Genomic DNA, 12,012 nt, shown 5'->3' with positions numbered 1-12,012 from the left:
GAATATCAAACTTTTATTTTGTTGATTTTATGTATGTATGATTTTCTCTTTTCTATTTCATTAGTTTCTGCTCTAATCTTTATTGATTATGGGACAGTCTTAATTGCTTAAGTTCAATTAATAAATGCGTGTGCTTCTTGAATGCACCATGCACCTATATGCTTGTTTTAGGTATTTGAATGCAGACTCATCACAATTCCTTATTTAAGGAATTCTGAAGCACAAAATAATTCAGTGGAAATTACTGATATTATAAGCATTTGTGGGAAAAGAGGGGAAAGACAATTAAATATGAGATTTCTCTAGGACTACATGTTAGGTACTAATTATGCCAATACTTCAGGATGTTTGTATTTATGTATTAATTTAGGTGTATAACATGTTCTATGCTATATATTTGAGGATGTAAGTGGACAGACAGTAAAAGCCACATGACATAACCAGTCTGTAGGTGTGTCATTTTTCAAAACCATCCAAATGTTGAAAACATTTGGAATGAAAATCAGAATGCCTTCATCTGAACATGAGGGATTTTATAAAGCTGTTGGTGCCAGTACATATAGAAAGAACAGAAATTTAAGCATGTGCTTTAACATTAATGAAATAATGTTTGTACAGTGCTCAGAGTATGATGGAAAAAATATGTTATATGTATGATATATAGTCCACTATAGAGAATTGTGAAATTGGGAAAGGAGTAGGGGGATAGGGATAGATTGTGTTTTATTCTGGAATATATGAGTGGAAGAGGAAAAGAAAGGATTATACATGCAATACATTTGTTAGAGAGAATTCATGTGAAGGAAAATAGGGAGGGAGACTGAGGAGGCTGGGAGAGCTATCATACTATGATGCAGGTCTGACTCTTGTAAAGGGGAGAGTAAGGGAGGGAAGGATGGAAGGAAAGAGAAAAAGAAGGAAGGAAAGAAGGTAAGTTGGAGGGTCTTAGACTTTAATACAGTCCTCAAAAAATCTTGTTGAGGTCAATGGGGAGTCTGCAAGCCAGTCACCTGTCAGAGATGTCCTGCATCTTCTAGGAATGGGACTGCATTATTATCCCTGTCATGCTCAGTTACTGACTGGGAGAAGCCCACAGGAAGAATGACCTCAACTTTAACAGGATGATGGATTTTTAAGTGTAGCAGCTAAGACTGTTTGTTGGTTATGCTCCCTGAAGTAGGAGCTCTGAGAGTCATGTTTTCATGGCTCCCATAGAGTGGCTACAGGTGAAGACAGTATTGTTCTCAGGGACTAGCAACTTCACTTAGCGTCTACAAAGTGAACAATCCAAGGTAAAACTATTTCATGTAAAGTCTGAATATTAACTATCTTTCTTGATAACAGATATGGCCTCTTAAATGGTCCATTAACCCTTCTCTAGAACCTTGATTCCTCAGAAATCCTTTGCTTCAGCAATTGCACTTAACTGATAGGACCATGAGCTAGAACTCAGTTTCACTACTCCTCCCACACATACACTAGCATTATACTGCTAAATCAGTCTTGGGTCTGAAAAGGGAAGAGGGAGCAGAATTGAAGCCCATGTTGAAATAAAGCACAGTATTCTCCAGGTTCATTATTGTTATTGGCTATCAAACAGAGAGGGACCCAGAATGAAAACAACCTAGGCTATAAGCTACCCCTTCCTGCCATATTTTTGTTCTTCTCTGTTCATAACTTGGAGGATTTGTGTTCAATTTAGGTAGGTTCTTTTCATCTTCCAAACCTGGGTTTACCTTGCCTTGGTTCTTTGAACAGTGTCCCAAGCTAAGCCAAGAAATTCTCTTGGTCGCTGCCCATAGGAGCATGAAGTACTTTATCTTTATTCTTAGACAAAAATTATTGGAAGGAGAGACCAAACTGGAGCCAGTTCTAGTTGAACCCATGGTACAATCTTTGCTTCACCTGTCTGTCTATTGATGATTTTTTCTAGATAAGGTATACCTGCACAAGTAAGTGTCAGAAATAAATATATACCTGATAAACCAGAAAAAATAGAATTGTAGAAATACCTGATAACTGCATAAATTGACAATTGTCCCTCATTTGGAGAGGAATGTCTGATATCTTCCAATAACATCTGAAAGGTTTGAATTGATCCCTACATCTTTTTTTGATCATTGTAAACCTAATGGACTGTGAAGACTTTGCTTTCATCATTATTTACAGCAGCAGCATCCCCTAGAACTGGTGGCAATTTAACCTTACTAACCCAATTTATTATGGTCTACAGCATTGTATGTCAAAAAGCTGAAAATGGTTAAGAGATTCAGTAATAATGGTAAATATGATTTAGCCTGATAACAATTTATGTCTGTACTGGATTTACTACTTGCTTTCCCCACAGAGCATGCTTAGATGATATGAAGAAGAAAGTCAAAGTCTAGAGCTCTTCCTGTTTCTAATTTTACTTACATAATCTATTCTGGATCACTTCTTAACTATTATACTTTCAAGTTCACTTATTTGGAAACTAAAATATTACTACCAACTGTGAATACTTGAGCAAAGATTATGAAGTAGAAGTGCATACTGTTGGCTAGAAGGGACCTAATAATTTAGTCATTTTTCAGATGAATAAATTGCATTTCAGTAAGGTGAAGTTATTTGTTTAAGGTTTGAAAGCTTTTAAGTTGCAGAATGAGTAGTAGAAATCAGGTCTTTTAACTACAACTCACAATACAGTGCTCTTTTTTACCACCAAGTAGGTGGTTTGTCATCAGTATCTTCCTTTTGAAATCCTCCACATGATTGCAAACATTTTCACATCACTACTACCTACCCTCAGGTACTTGCCTGGCTACACAGACCTTCCCAAGGCAGCGTATCACCTAACCATGCTCTGTGAGGAAAGCAAGACCCATGTTTATTTTTCTATGACCTGCCCCTGTACATATCTCCTCCCATCTCAATTAAAAATTTTCTGTGCTCCAATAACTTGGGGCTCTACGTTTGAATTCCAAAATGATCAGGCTATTCTAAAATAATTTAATAGGCTTCTATAAAAGAATCTAACACAAAGGAATTACTCTAAAGAAAGAAGTTCTGAGGCAAGCCTCTAGGACAGATATTTTGGAGTAGGTGGATTTTGTGAAATTCCGTTAATCACTGTATGTGACTTACTATATTCAATCCATATTTTCCTACCTATCTCCATGAAAATATTATATTTTTAAAAAACTTCTCATCCTTAATCCTTTTCTCTAAATGACTTTTTCTTGTGAAAATATATTAATTATTTATATAACAGTTCCGGGTGGCCTATTTAAGTGTTTAAATGACATTGGTGAGTTCTATATGATGAGACTTGGCCTATGTTTTTCAACAGTGAGTTGATACTATCATAGAAAGAGCCATTGTTATGTTTTATTATATTTACAAATGCAAATTTGCATATAGTGAGTTATGTTTTGACAGGGTTCACCTGTCCTGTAAACAGTGTGGAAAACCATTTTCTATGCCTGATCAGTCTTTCTCATTGGCCTTTGTCCCTGAAATTTTCACCTGAAACAGTCCATTTGAGAACTTTGTAAAAGCCAGAAGCAGTTTTGTTGATGCCAAGAGAAGAACCATTTTTTCCAAACATTATCTCTACCACATAGCTTACTACACGCCTAAATGTGACATATTTGTGTAGTGTTCTGAAGCATGGAATAAAAAGAACAGAAGCTGTTCCTATTTTCATTGGTATCTTAATTCTCTGAAGCTTATTAGTATATTTGTTATAAGATTATGATAAAATTCCCAGAGAGCAGCAACTTAAAAGTGCTTCCTCTATTAATCAAAGACTAACTTGAAATAAGATGAGGGTTAAAATCTTCTAGTGTAATCATTGAGGTTAATATCTGTGAACAGCAAAGTTACCAATTTGGGGTGGACATCTATCTGAGGAATGTTGCCATATAGCAGCATCACAATAATGAGCAATATATTTTGTTAAATAAGATTCAATCAAGCTGATGTTGACAGTGAAAAGACTATTTACATATAGTGTTGAGTAAATATCAGAATTATTCAGTATAAATAATAGTATCACAAATATCTAGTAAGTATGCCCATCTTTGACAGCCTAATTAAGAACAGAGGTAGTTCTAAGAGACAGATACATAAATACTCTTGTATCTGGATTTCTAAATTCTTGAAATTCATTAACTGAATTTTGGAGGAGTAAACTTATTAGTCTTCTTTATTTATTCTTTCAGTCAAGAAATACTGGGTAGCTTCTGTGAAAAAGCATTGTGGAGGATATAAATGTAAATTGGATTTGGATTCTTCAAGGAACTTATTGTGTAGTAGAGGCTATTTTAGATATCATTCACCTAAGCTTTTATAAATATTATTGTAATCCTTCTCTAAAATATTTTTCTATGTTTTCTTTCTCTAATTAACTTTTAGACCAACTGCTTCTCATGAAAAAATGAGTCTGAAAGTCCTTGAAAGTGTGCTTTTTACTCTAAATCAAATTTATTTTAATTTATAAAAGTGATAGTAGTGTTTACAATTAAGAAAATTCTCATTAAACATACTCCCAGGATTTACTGCATGTGTGACAGTCTTTCATATGGTTATACTACCAACACCTTTGAATCAGCATTTCCAAAATTAAGTGGAAATAACAGTTCCACCAAACTTTGATATTCGTTTTCATGATATGAACCTCCTCCTATTCACCTCTTAGACTGTAACACTCGAATGACTCTTTTCTCATACTATATATATTTAGTGAGATTTTAATTCATATGTATTTTTTCTCTGCATCATCTCTCATCTCTTCTATATCTCTTTTGTACTCTAGTTGACATGTAACTAGATTAGTTTGCAGTAATAAAACAAAAGCACCAAAATCTCAGTGGCTCAAAGTGAGAGTCAGGAAACTTTCTATAAATAGTCAGATAATAAGTATTTGAGGATTTATGAGCCAAGAGGCAAAGTTGAAGATATTATATAGGTACTTATGTAAGAAGAGAGAAAACAAATTTTCACAATTTTTATTGATAAAATTCAATATCTAGTGATCATTGAGTACAATGTTTTGTTGTGCAAGTATATTAATGAAAAGAATGTAATTCTTTTTTAGGTGGATAACAGTTCACTTAATTGGGGTTCAAAGTTAGTGTTCTCTGCCATCAAAATTTATTGCAAATGTTCATCTGTTAATGCTGATGTGTAATGAAATTTTGCATATTTCATCTAGAAAATGTGTTTTCACACAGATAGGTATTACCAAATACTGATATTAATACAAAGGCATATGATTCTAATTGAGCATACTAATTACTGGAAAGGGCTTTATAGAATTCCATTAGATTTTTCTCTTGATGTTTGTTTTAGCATAAAATTACATGGCAGCCTAATCACTTCCATTGAAAGGCTTTAATGGGAGCTCATTACTTGCACAAATACATTTTGAAATGCTGAAATTTCCTTTGCACTTACACGAAGGTCCAAAAATGTTGCTGAGGCTGTAGTTTGGATGCAGAAAGTATATCTGCTGCAAATTTGCATGCAAATGGATATTTCACTTTTTGTTTTAAATTTTGACAACACTGGAAACGTGTAAAGTAGGTTGACATTACTTGTGATTCAAATATTAGTTGTTTGACTTTAATGTACTATATATTTCTCATATAAGTGCTCTTTTGCCTTGTAGTATTAGGTTGACTTTATTAAGAAATATTATGAAGTCTATAGCAGAAACTAATTTCCAAAGTTATTTAGTGTTTGATAATATTGGTTGAGTGCAGTTCTTCTCATTCAGAAATACTTTAATCTTGGCCCAGAGTTTAAAAAATCACAGTAAAACTTTACCGCTCCTAACCTATCAAACTCCTGTGTAGTAGGACAAGTAAAGATATTCAGCTTGTAGTTCTAACAAAAATTCACAAAGCTGATGATATTTAGTCCATGAGAGTGAGTGAAATTCACTGTTGACACTCTTGGTTCAATAACACATGACATTTTCAAGTATTTTCTGTAAAATTTCTTCTAATGAATAATGTAATAAATAACCATAGGATTTGAACACCTTAAATTTCACAAGCTTTGTAAATTTGTCCAACTAGTCTTTTTCTATCCCAAACATATTTTTACCACCATCAGTTCTAACATATCGTGCTAACTTCCACTTCAGGTTGTTTTGAAATAGTGATTTTTCTAACTTGTTTGAAAATATTCTTGCCTGTAGTTGTTCCATGAGACTATTCATAGAGCCTAATTCTTCATTTACTTCAAACTCAGCTTTGACTCCTTAAAAAAATGGCAATAACTGAGCAGTATCAGTAACATTTGTCAACTTATCAAGAGCCAAGAAAATTACTTTAAATCATTTCCCTTCTTATTTAATTGACTACTAATGTTGTTCTCATTTTCCTTTTTTGTGAAGAAATTCTGTTTTGATAAAATATTCTGCTTTAAATTTTCTGATTTTTTTGACCATTGCTTTCCTGTAGGGAATATTGTAATAAGTGCTAAGTCTGGTAATGTCAAACTATAATGTATTCTTTTAGCACAACTATAGTGTCATTGCCCAATAAAAACAATGCTTTGCAATATAATCTGATAACAGAATAACCCATATTCCACTGTGCCTCAAAGGCATGACTTTCAAAAACTACTTTTCTCTTCATTTGTTGTTTTAACATGATGGGTATGCACTAGTAATAAAAAATAAAATGAAATTAAATGCCATGGTGCAGTAATGCACGTTGCACTTGAAATTCTTTCAGTTCATAACTGTGTCACTGTGATTTGTAGTGTGCTAAGCAGAAGTGCAAAACCATGAGAATGCTACATTAGGTCTCTATTGCAACTATTTAACTGTGCAGTTATAGTGTGAAAAGAGCCATACGCAATACATGAACAAATGAGCATGACTCTGTTCTATTAAACTTTATAGATGGACATTGAAATTTGAATTTCATATAATTTTCACTTGACATGAAATATTATTTATTGTTTTCAAACATTTACAAATGTAAAAAACATTCTTGGGGCTGGCCCCGTCTCTGAGTTCTTGCTCACTCTGCTTCAGCAGCCCAGGGTTTCACTGGCTGGAATCCTGGACACAGACCTAGCACCGCTCATCAAGCCATGCTGAGGCAGCATCCCATGTGCCACAACTAGAAGGACCCACAACTAGAAGTATGTAGTGTGGGGCTTTGGGGAGAAGAAGGAAAAATAAATAAATAAAAATCTTTAAAAAAAAAACGCACATTCTTAGCTCATGGGCTGTACAAAACAGACATTGGGCTAAATTTGGCTCACAAGGTTTAGTTTGCTAACCCCTTGCTTAGAGCAACAAAGGCTTGTTGCCTGCTCTTGCTATACATGTGAAACACTAGTTGACAGAGGGGTTCTGCTCATTGTAGTTACTTAGAGATGTGTGCTTATGGAAGCTTCTTCTCAATATGTGCTCACACAGCCATCAATTAAAGAAAAGGGAATATATTGAATTGCACACTAAAGCTTCCAACTAGAAGGGATACTCATTGCTTCTGTTCACATTTTAGTAACCATAGCGTGTTACATAGGCTCTCTTAACTTCAAATGGAGTAAGTGTGGAAATGCAGCTCTATCATTTGCCTTGATGGAGGAGAAACTATCACAATAGGTCATGTCTTTTTAGGCCACTGAAATAGCATCATATCTAATCTGCCATCCCTGCTTCCTATCTTACTCTACTACAATTTAACCAATTTTCTTAAAGCACAGCTTTAATTATATCACTGGCTTCCTATTGCCTTCAAATTAAAAGTTCTGATTATAGCATCTAGGGTCTTCCATAAATTGAGTCTAAGGAAATTTCAAACTATATTACCCATTTTCCCCCTAGACAAATCCTATCTAGGTGAAATTCCATTTTATCTAGAATGCAGGCCATTACACAAACCTACCCTCTTGGGGTTCATTATACTACACTTCTTACCTGAAATTTCTCACGGAAGTGGGTAACCTGACTAAAAGTGAGAAGCCCACTGTCTGTAATTCCATTGAAAATTAAGAAACCTTAAAAAAAAGTAAAATGAAGTATTACTCATACTCTGGCCTAAAGTGAGCAATGGAAAACTCAGTGAGAAATGAGCAACTAAGATTTAAATAAACAACTGTTGCCAAACAAGCATCTCCCACCACTGCTCCACCTCCTTCCTCCAGCAATTATCAGAAATAGTACTTAAGACATTGCTTACAGTATGTACATGGTTCTCCTGTGTAGCCACGACCTCACATATCACTGCGCTTTGCTTATGGGAGGAACCTTAAAGACTCATAAACACCTACTATATGCTAGGCTTTGTGTTAATCACTAAGGATGCTAAGATGAAACAATCCTCATTGTAAAATAGAACTAGGGATCCTCTGCAGCATGAGAACATCAGTTTTTGGAAGACAAGGTATAGAAGTAGGGACTTGGGAGTATTTGAAAACAAGCTTTGTATATTCAATCTTATAAAGTCAGACCTGAAAAGGCCACTAATGAATGTCTAGTCTATCTGCCTCACTTTATATGTAGGAAAACAGAGACCTGGAGAGGGGAAGTTACTTTCTAAGGTTACTACTCTGTGATAGTCATTGAAAAAATATAGGGCACTTAATTCTCAGACGAATCCTCATATATAGTTATATGATTCTCAGATGGCAATAACTTTCAGCTCCATTTCAAGGTGGTATACTCATCAGCATACTGGCATTTTTAATAAGATTACATAAACACTACCCGCAAGGTCAGCTTCTGAAATTGCGTCCTAGATCCTTGCTTCACCTAATCCCACTGCAAACATATTGACAATGTAGAGATGCAGATAAATCGTGAGAGTTGCTTGGAGTCTCCTTTAAGTGTCTTCTACATACTGGCTAGTCAACCAGTGGTGGTCATGGCTTAGCTCTCTAATCAACTGGCTGCCACATAAACACTTTATGTAGCATTTACTACATGCCAAACACTGTGTGTATGTTAATTTATTTAATCTCCCTGACAGCTTTATGAGATATGTATATTGTCCCTTTTGTGTACAAATTGGGAAAGTAAGACATGAGGAGTTAAGTAATATGCCTGAGGTCACACGGCTATTAAGCAGTGGGACCAATACTTTGAACCCAGGTGGTCTTGCTTTAGAACAGGGTTTCCCAGCCTCAGCATTATTGACATCTTGGGCCAGATAATTCTTTGTTGTTGGGGGTACTGGCTTGTGCATTGTAGGATGCCCAAAATGTCTCCAAAGATGGCCAGATTTCCCCTGTAGAACAAAATTGCGTTTGACTGAAAACCATTGCACTAGAGTCTGAACTCTCAACCATTGTTGCCTTTACATGGTGTTTCAAAATCCTTTACCTTAATGGCTTTTTACTCAATAAAATAATACTGCTAAATCAGTGAATATATATGTATACAAATGCAAATATTTGAGTAGATGTCATTTGGATTCATTGTTAACTGTTATTTTCCATCATCTTTTGAGTCCCTTCTAGAGATTGAATAACTGGTTTTGCATAGTCTTCTTTTTAATCTGTTCAGTTTGGTTTATTTGATATAAAGTAATCCCTATGAACATCTAGGTTTAATCTCTTCACCCTTTCCAGTTCATAAGATTGCTTAGCTTTAACTCCATCTTTGTTTATCATGTATCAGAGTATTCTGATTTGGCTCTTTCATTCTACCTTACCTCCATTTCAGACAATAATGGAATACCGAGACTTAGGTGTTTTTTTCTGTTTTCTTTTTTCTCCCAAGACTAAAGTTTTTTAAAAGGTAAGAAAAGCATAAATTACAAAGGTTTTATCTCACTCAAGGCTAAATTACAAAGAAAAGAAAATCTACCCTTACCGTACTGTTTCCCTTACTTCTCTTTTTTTCTTTCCCTTCTGTCAGTCTTGTTCCCTCCTTCTTCTTTCTCTCATTTCTCCTAAAATTCACCAATATTAAGACAATAGTTCTGAAAATATTTACAGAAGTTAACTTGATGCTTAGATCCCCATTCAGTCATCACAAACACAATTTCAGAGCAGCTCTAAGATCATAATAAAATCTGGTAAATTATTTGAAGATCACATAGCTTCATTTATCTTTGTGTAGAACTTTGTTAGTATGATGTCTTTGAATATCTCTAATTTAGGATTCAAAATAATGGAAATATGGAGAGTTTATAAGAATAATAAATTACAAAATCTTATTATTTTTGTCTCATTTTCAACTTATATAAGTCTTAGAAAATAACTTGAGATTTGCTCCTGACAAAGACTCTGCACTATCTGGAAAGTGTTTGCACCTTACCCTCCCCTTCTACTCCTAATTTCCCCTTTCCATAACCATTCATTTTTTTCACTTCCACTCCAGTTTTAAAAATTTACTTCAGTCAGGAATATCACCAGAGACCGATTTCCTCTAGGCAATCTCTCTGTTCTTGTAATACATGCAGAGGTTAGAATAAAATCCAAATTTACAAAACCTAGCACAGAGAGGAAACAACAATTAAGTGTTACACAATCCTGGAATCTGCCAGGTGGAAGAAAAAGAGTAGCTATAAATTTATTTATCAAAGCAAAAAGGAGAGTTGGGTCAATAAACCTCAAAAATACGGTTTGGTGATGACCACGTCAAAAATATCAGCAGAAACAAATTTTGGCTGTACAAATAAGCAAAATCCACATAGAGCCTTGAAGAGGACATTCTAAGTCTCTGGAACGAGAGTGTAGAAGTGAATAAAGCTGATCAAAACCACAGTTCTTGATCAATCAATCTGGACCTTGAAGGAGAACAACCAAGAGAGCTTGATTGAAAATATTCTCTCACGTGCTTTCCAGAAAGATGGATCTGCAACTAAAAGACCACGACAATCCTCAGCATTTCTGTTGAGCAAGAGAGATTAAAAGTAGGGTAATATTTGGATCAATTAGCTATCTGTGAAGGGCAAAGCCTTCTTTACAGAAAAAGTTAGTACCTTTTACAGCAGTTGTCCTCAAACTATAAAGTGTGAAAGTATTACCTAGGAGCTAATACAGCAAACTTCCTAGGTCTCACCCCAGATATTCTGATTTACTATCATTGCTTTTCAACCCTAACTGCATATTACAGTTGCCTGAGGAACTTTTAAAAAATACTGATGCCCAGCCCCAGATAGTTAAGATTTAATTGATGTGAAAGGGAACCTGGCTACTGTTATTTTTCAAAAGCCCTCCTAGTAATTATAATGTGCAGCCAGAAGTGGGAACCAGGCTTCTAGGTGAGGCCTATAGATCTAATTTTAAAATAACATCCTCTAAGTGAATTTGATGCATTGACTACACTTTGTGTATTGCTAGGCAAATTTGTGTACCCAACATATTAAAAACCTGCTAAGCAGCACATTTATGAGGTGCTCTATGGTTTGTGGCTTCAAAACAAGCTTTTACTATTCATCATAACACCTAGTCATCATAATGTTGAAAAGTGGCACAGATGATCCAAGTCAGTCATCAATCCAGAAATATTTTAATTTTAGGAGTCATACTTCCCTTTCTAACTTGCATTGTTATACAGATATAATTTATATGACACACTTTGAAATACAAATAACTATACAAACTAAAGGCTTATTTTAATATTAGCAGTGGAATTTGTATTGCTGAAGAGCACATTTGTGCCCTCTTAAAGCTGGGCAATGAAAAAGTGACTAGTGACTTAACACCTGCTTTGCAGGTCGAAGTAGTTTTCCATTCATGGATAAGGAAAACATACCTGCAAGATTCAAGATGTGTTCTGAAGTGGTGTCTCTTAATTGCACATAGTTAATTTTGCAAACTACCATGGCAGTAGAAATGTTCCAGAAAGGAGAGTTTATCTCATAACAGAGATCATATAGTATAATTGTCTCCTTTGTACCAGATTCTTTCCTGCTTTTCTGAACATACATATTTTTGCTTCAGGGATTCTTTTCTACTTTTCATAGAGGGCTTGAATTTCCTCCAAAATTACAGCCTTACAAAGGAAACCTAATAAAATTAGATACTTTAATTAGTTAGTCTTCATTAAATGCTGAA

The sequence above is a fragment of the Equus quagga genome, chromosome 10, assembly GCF_021613505.1.
Source record: "Equus quagga isolate Etosha38 chromosome 10, UCLA_HA_Equagga_1.0, whole genome shotgun sequence".
Taxonomy (NCBI): Eukaryota; Metazoa; Chordata; class Mammalia; order Perissodactyla; family Equidae; genus Equus; species Equus quagga.
The sequence above is the reverse complement of the archived record's forward strand: the minus strand, read 5'-3'. Positions refer to the sequence as shown.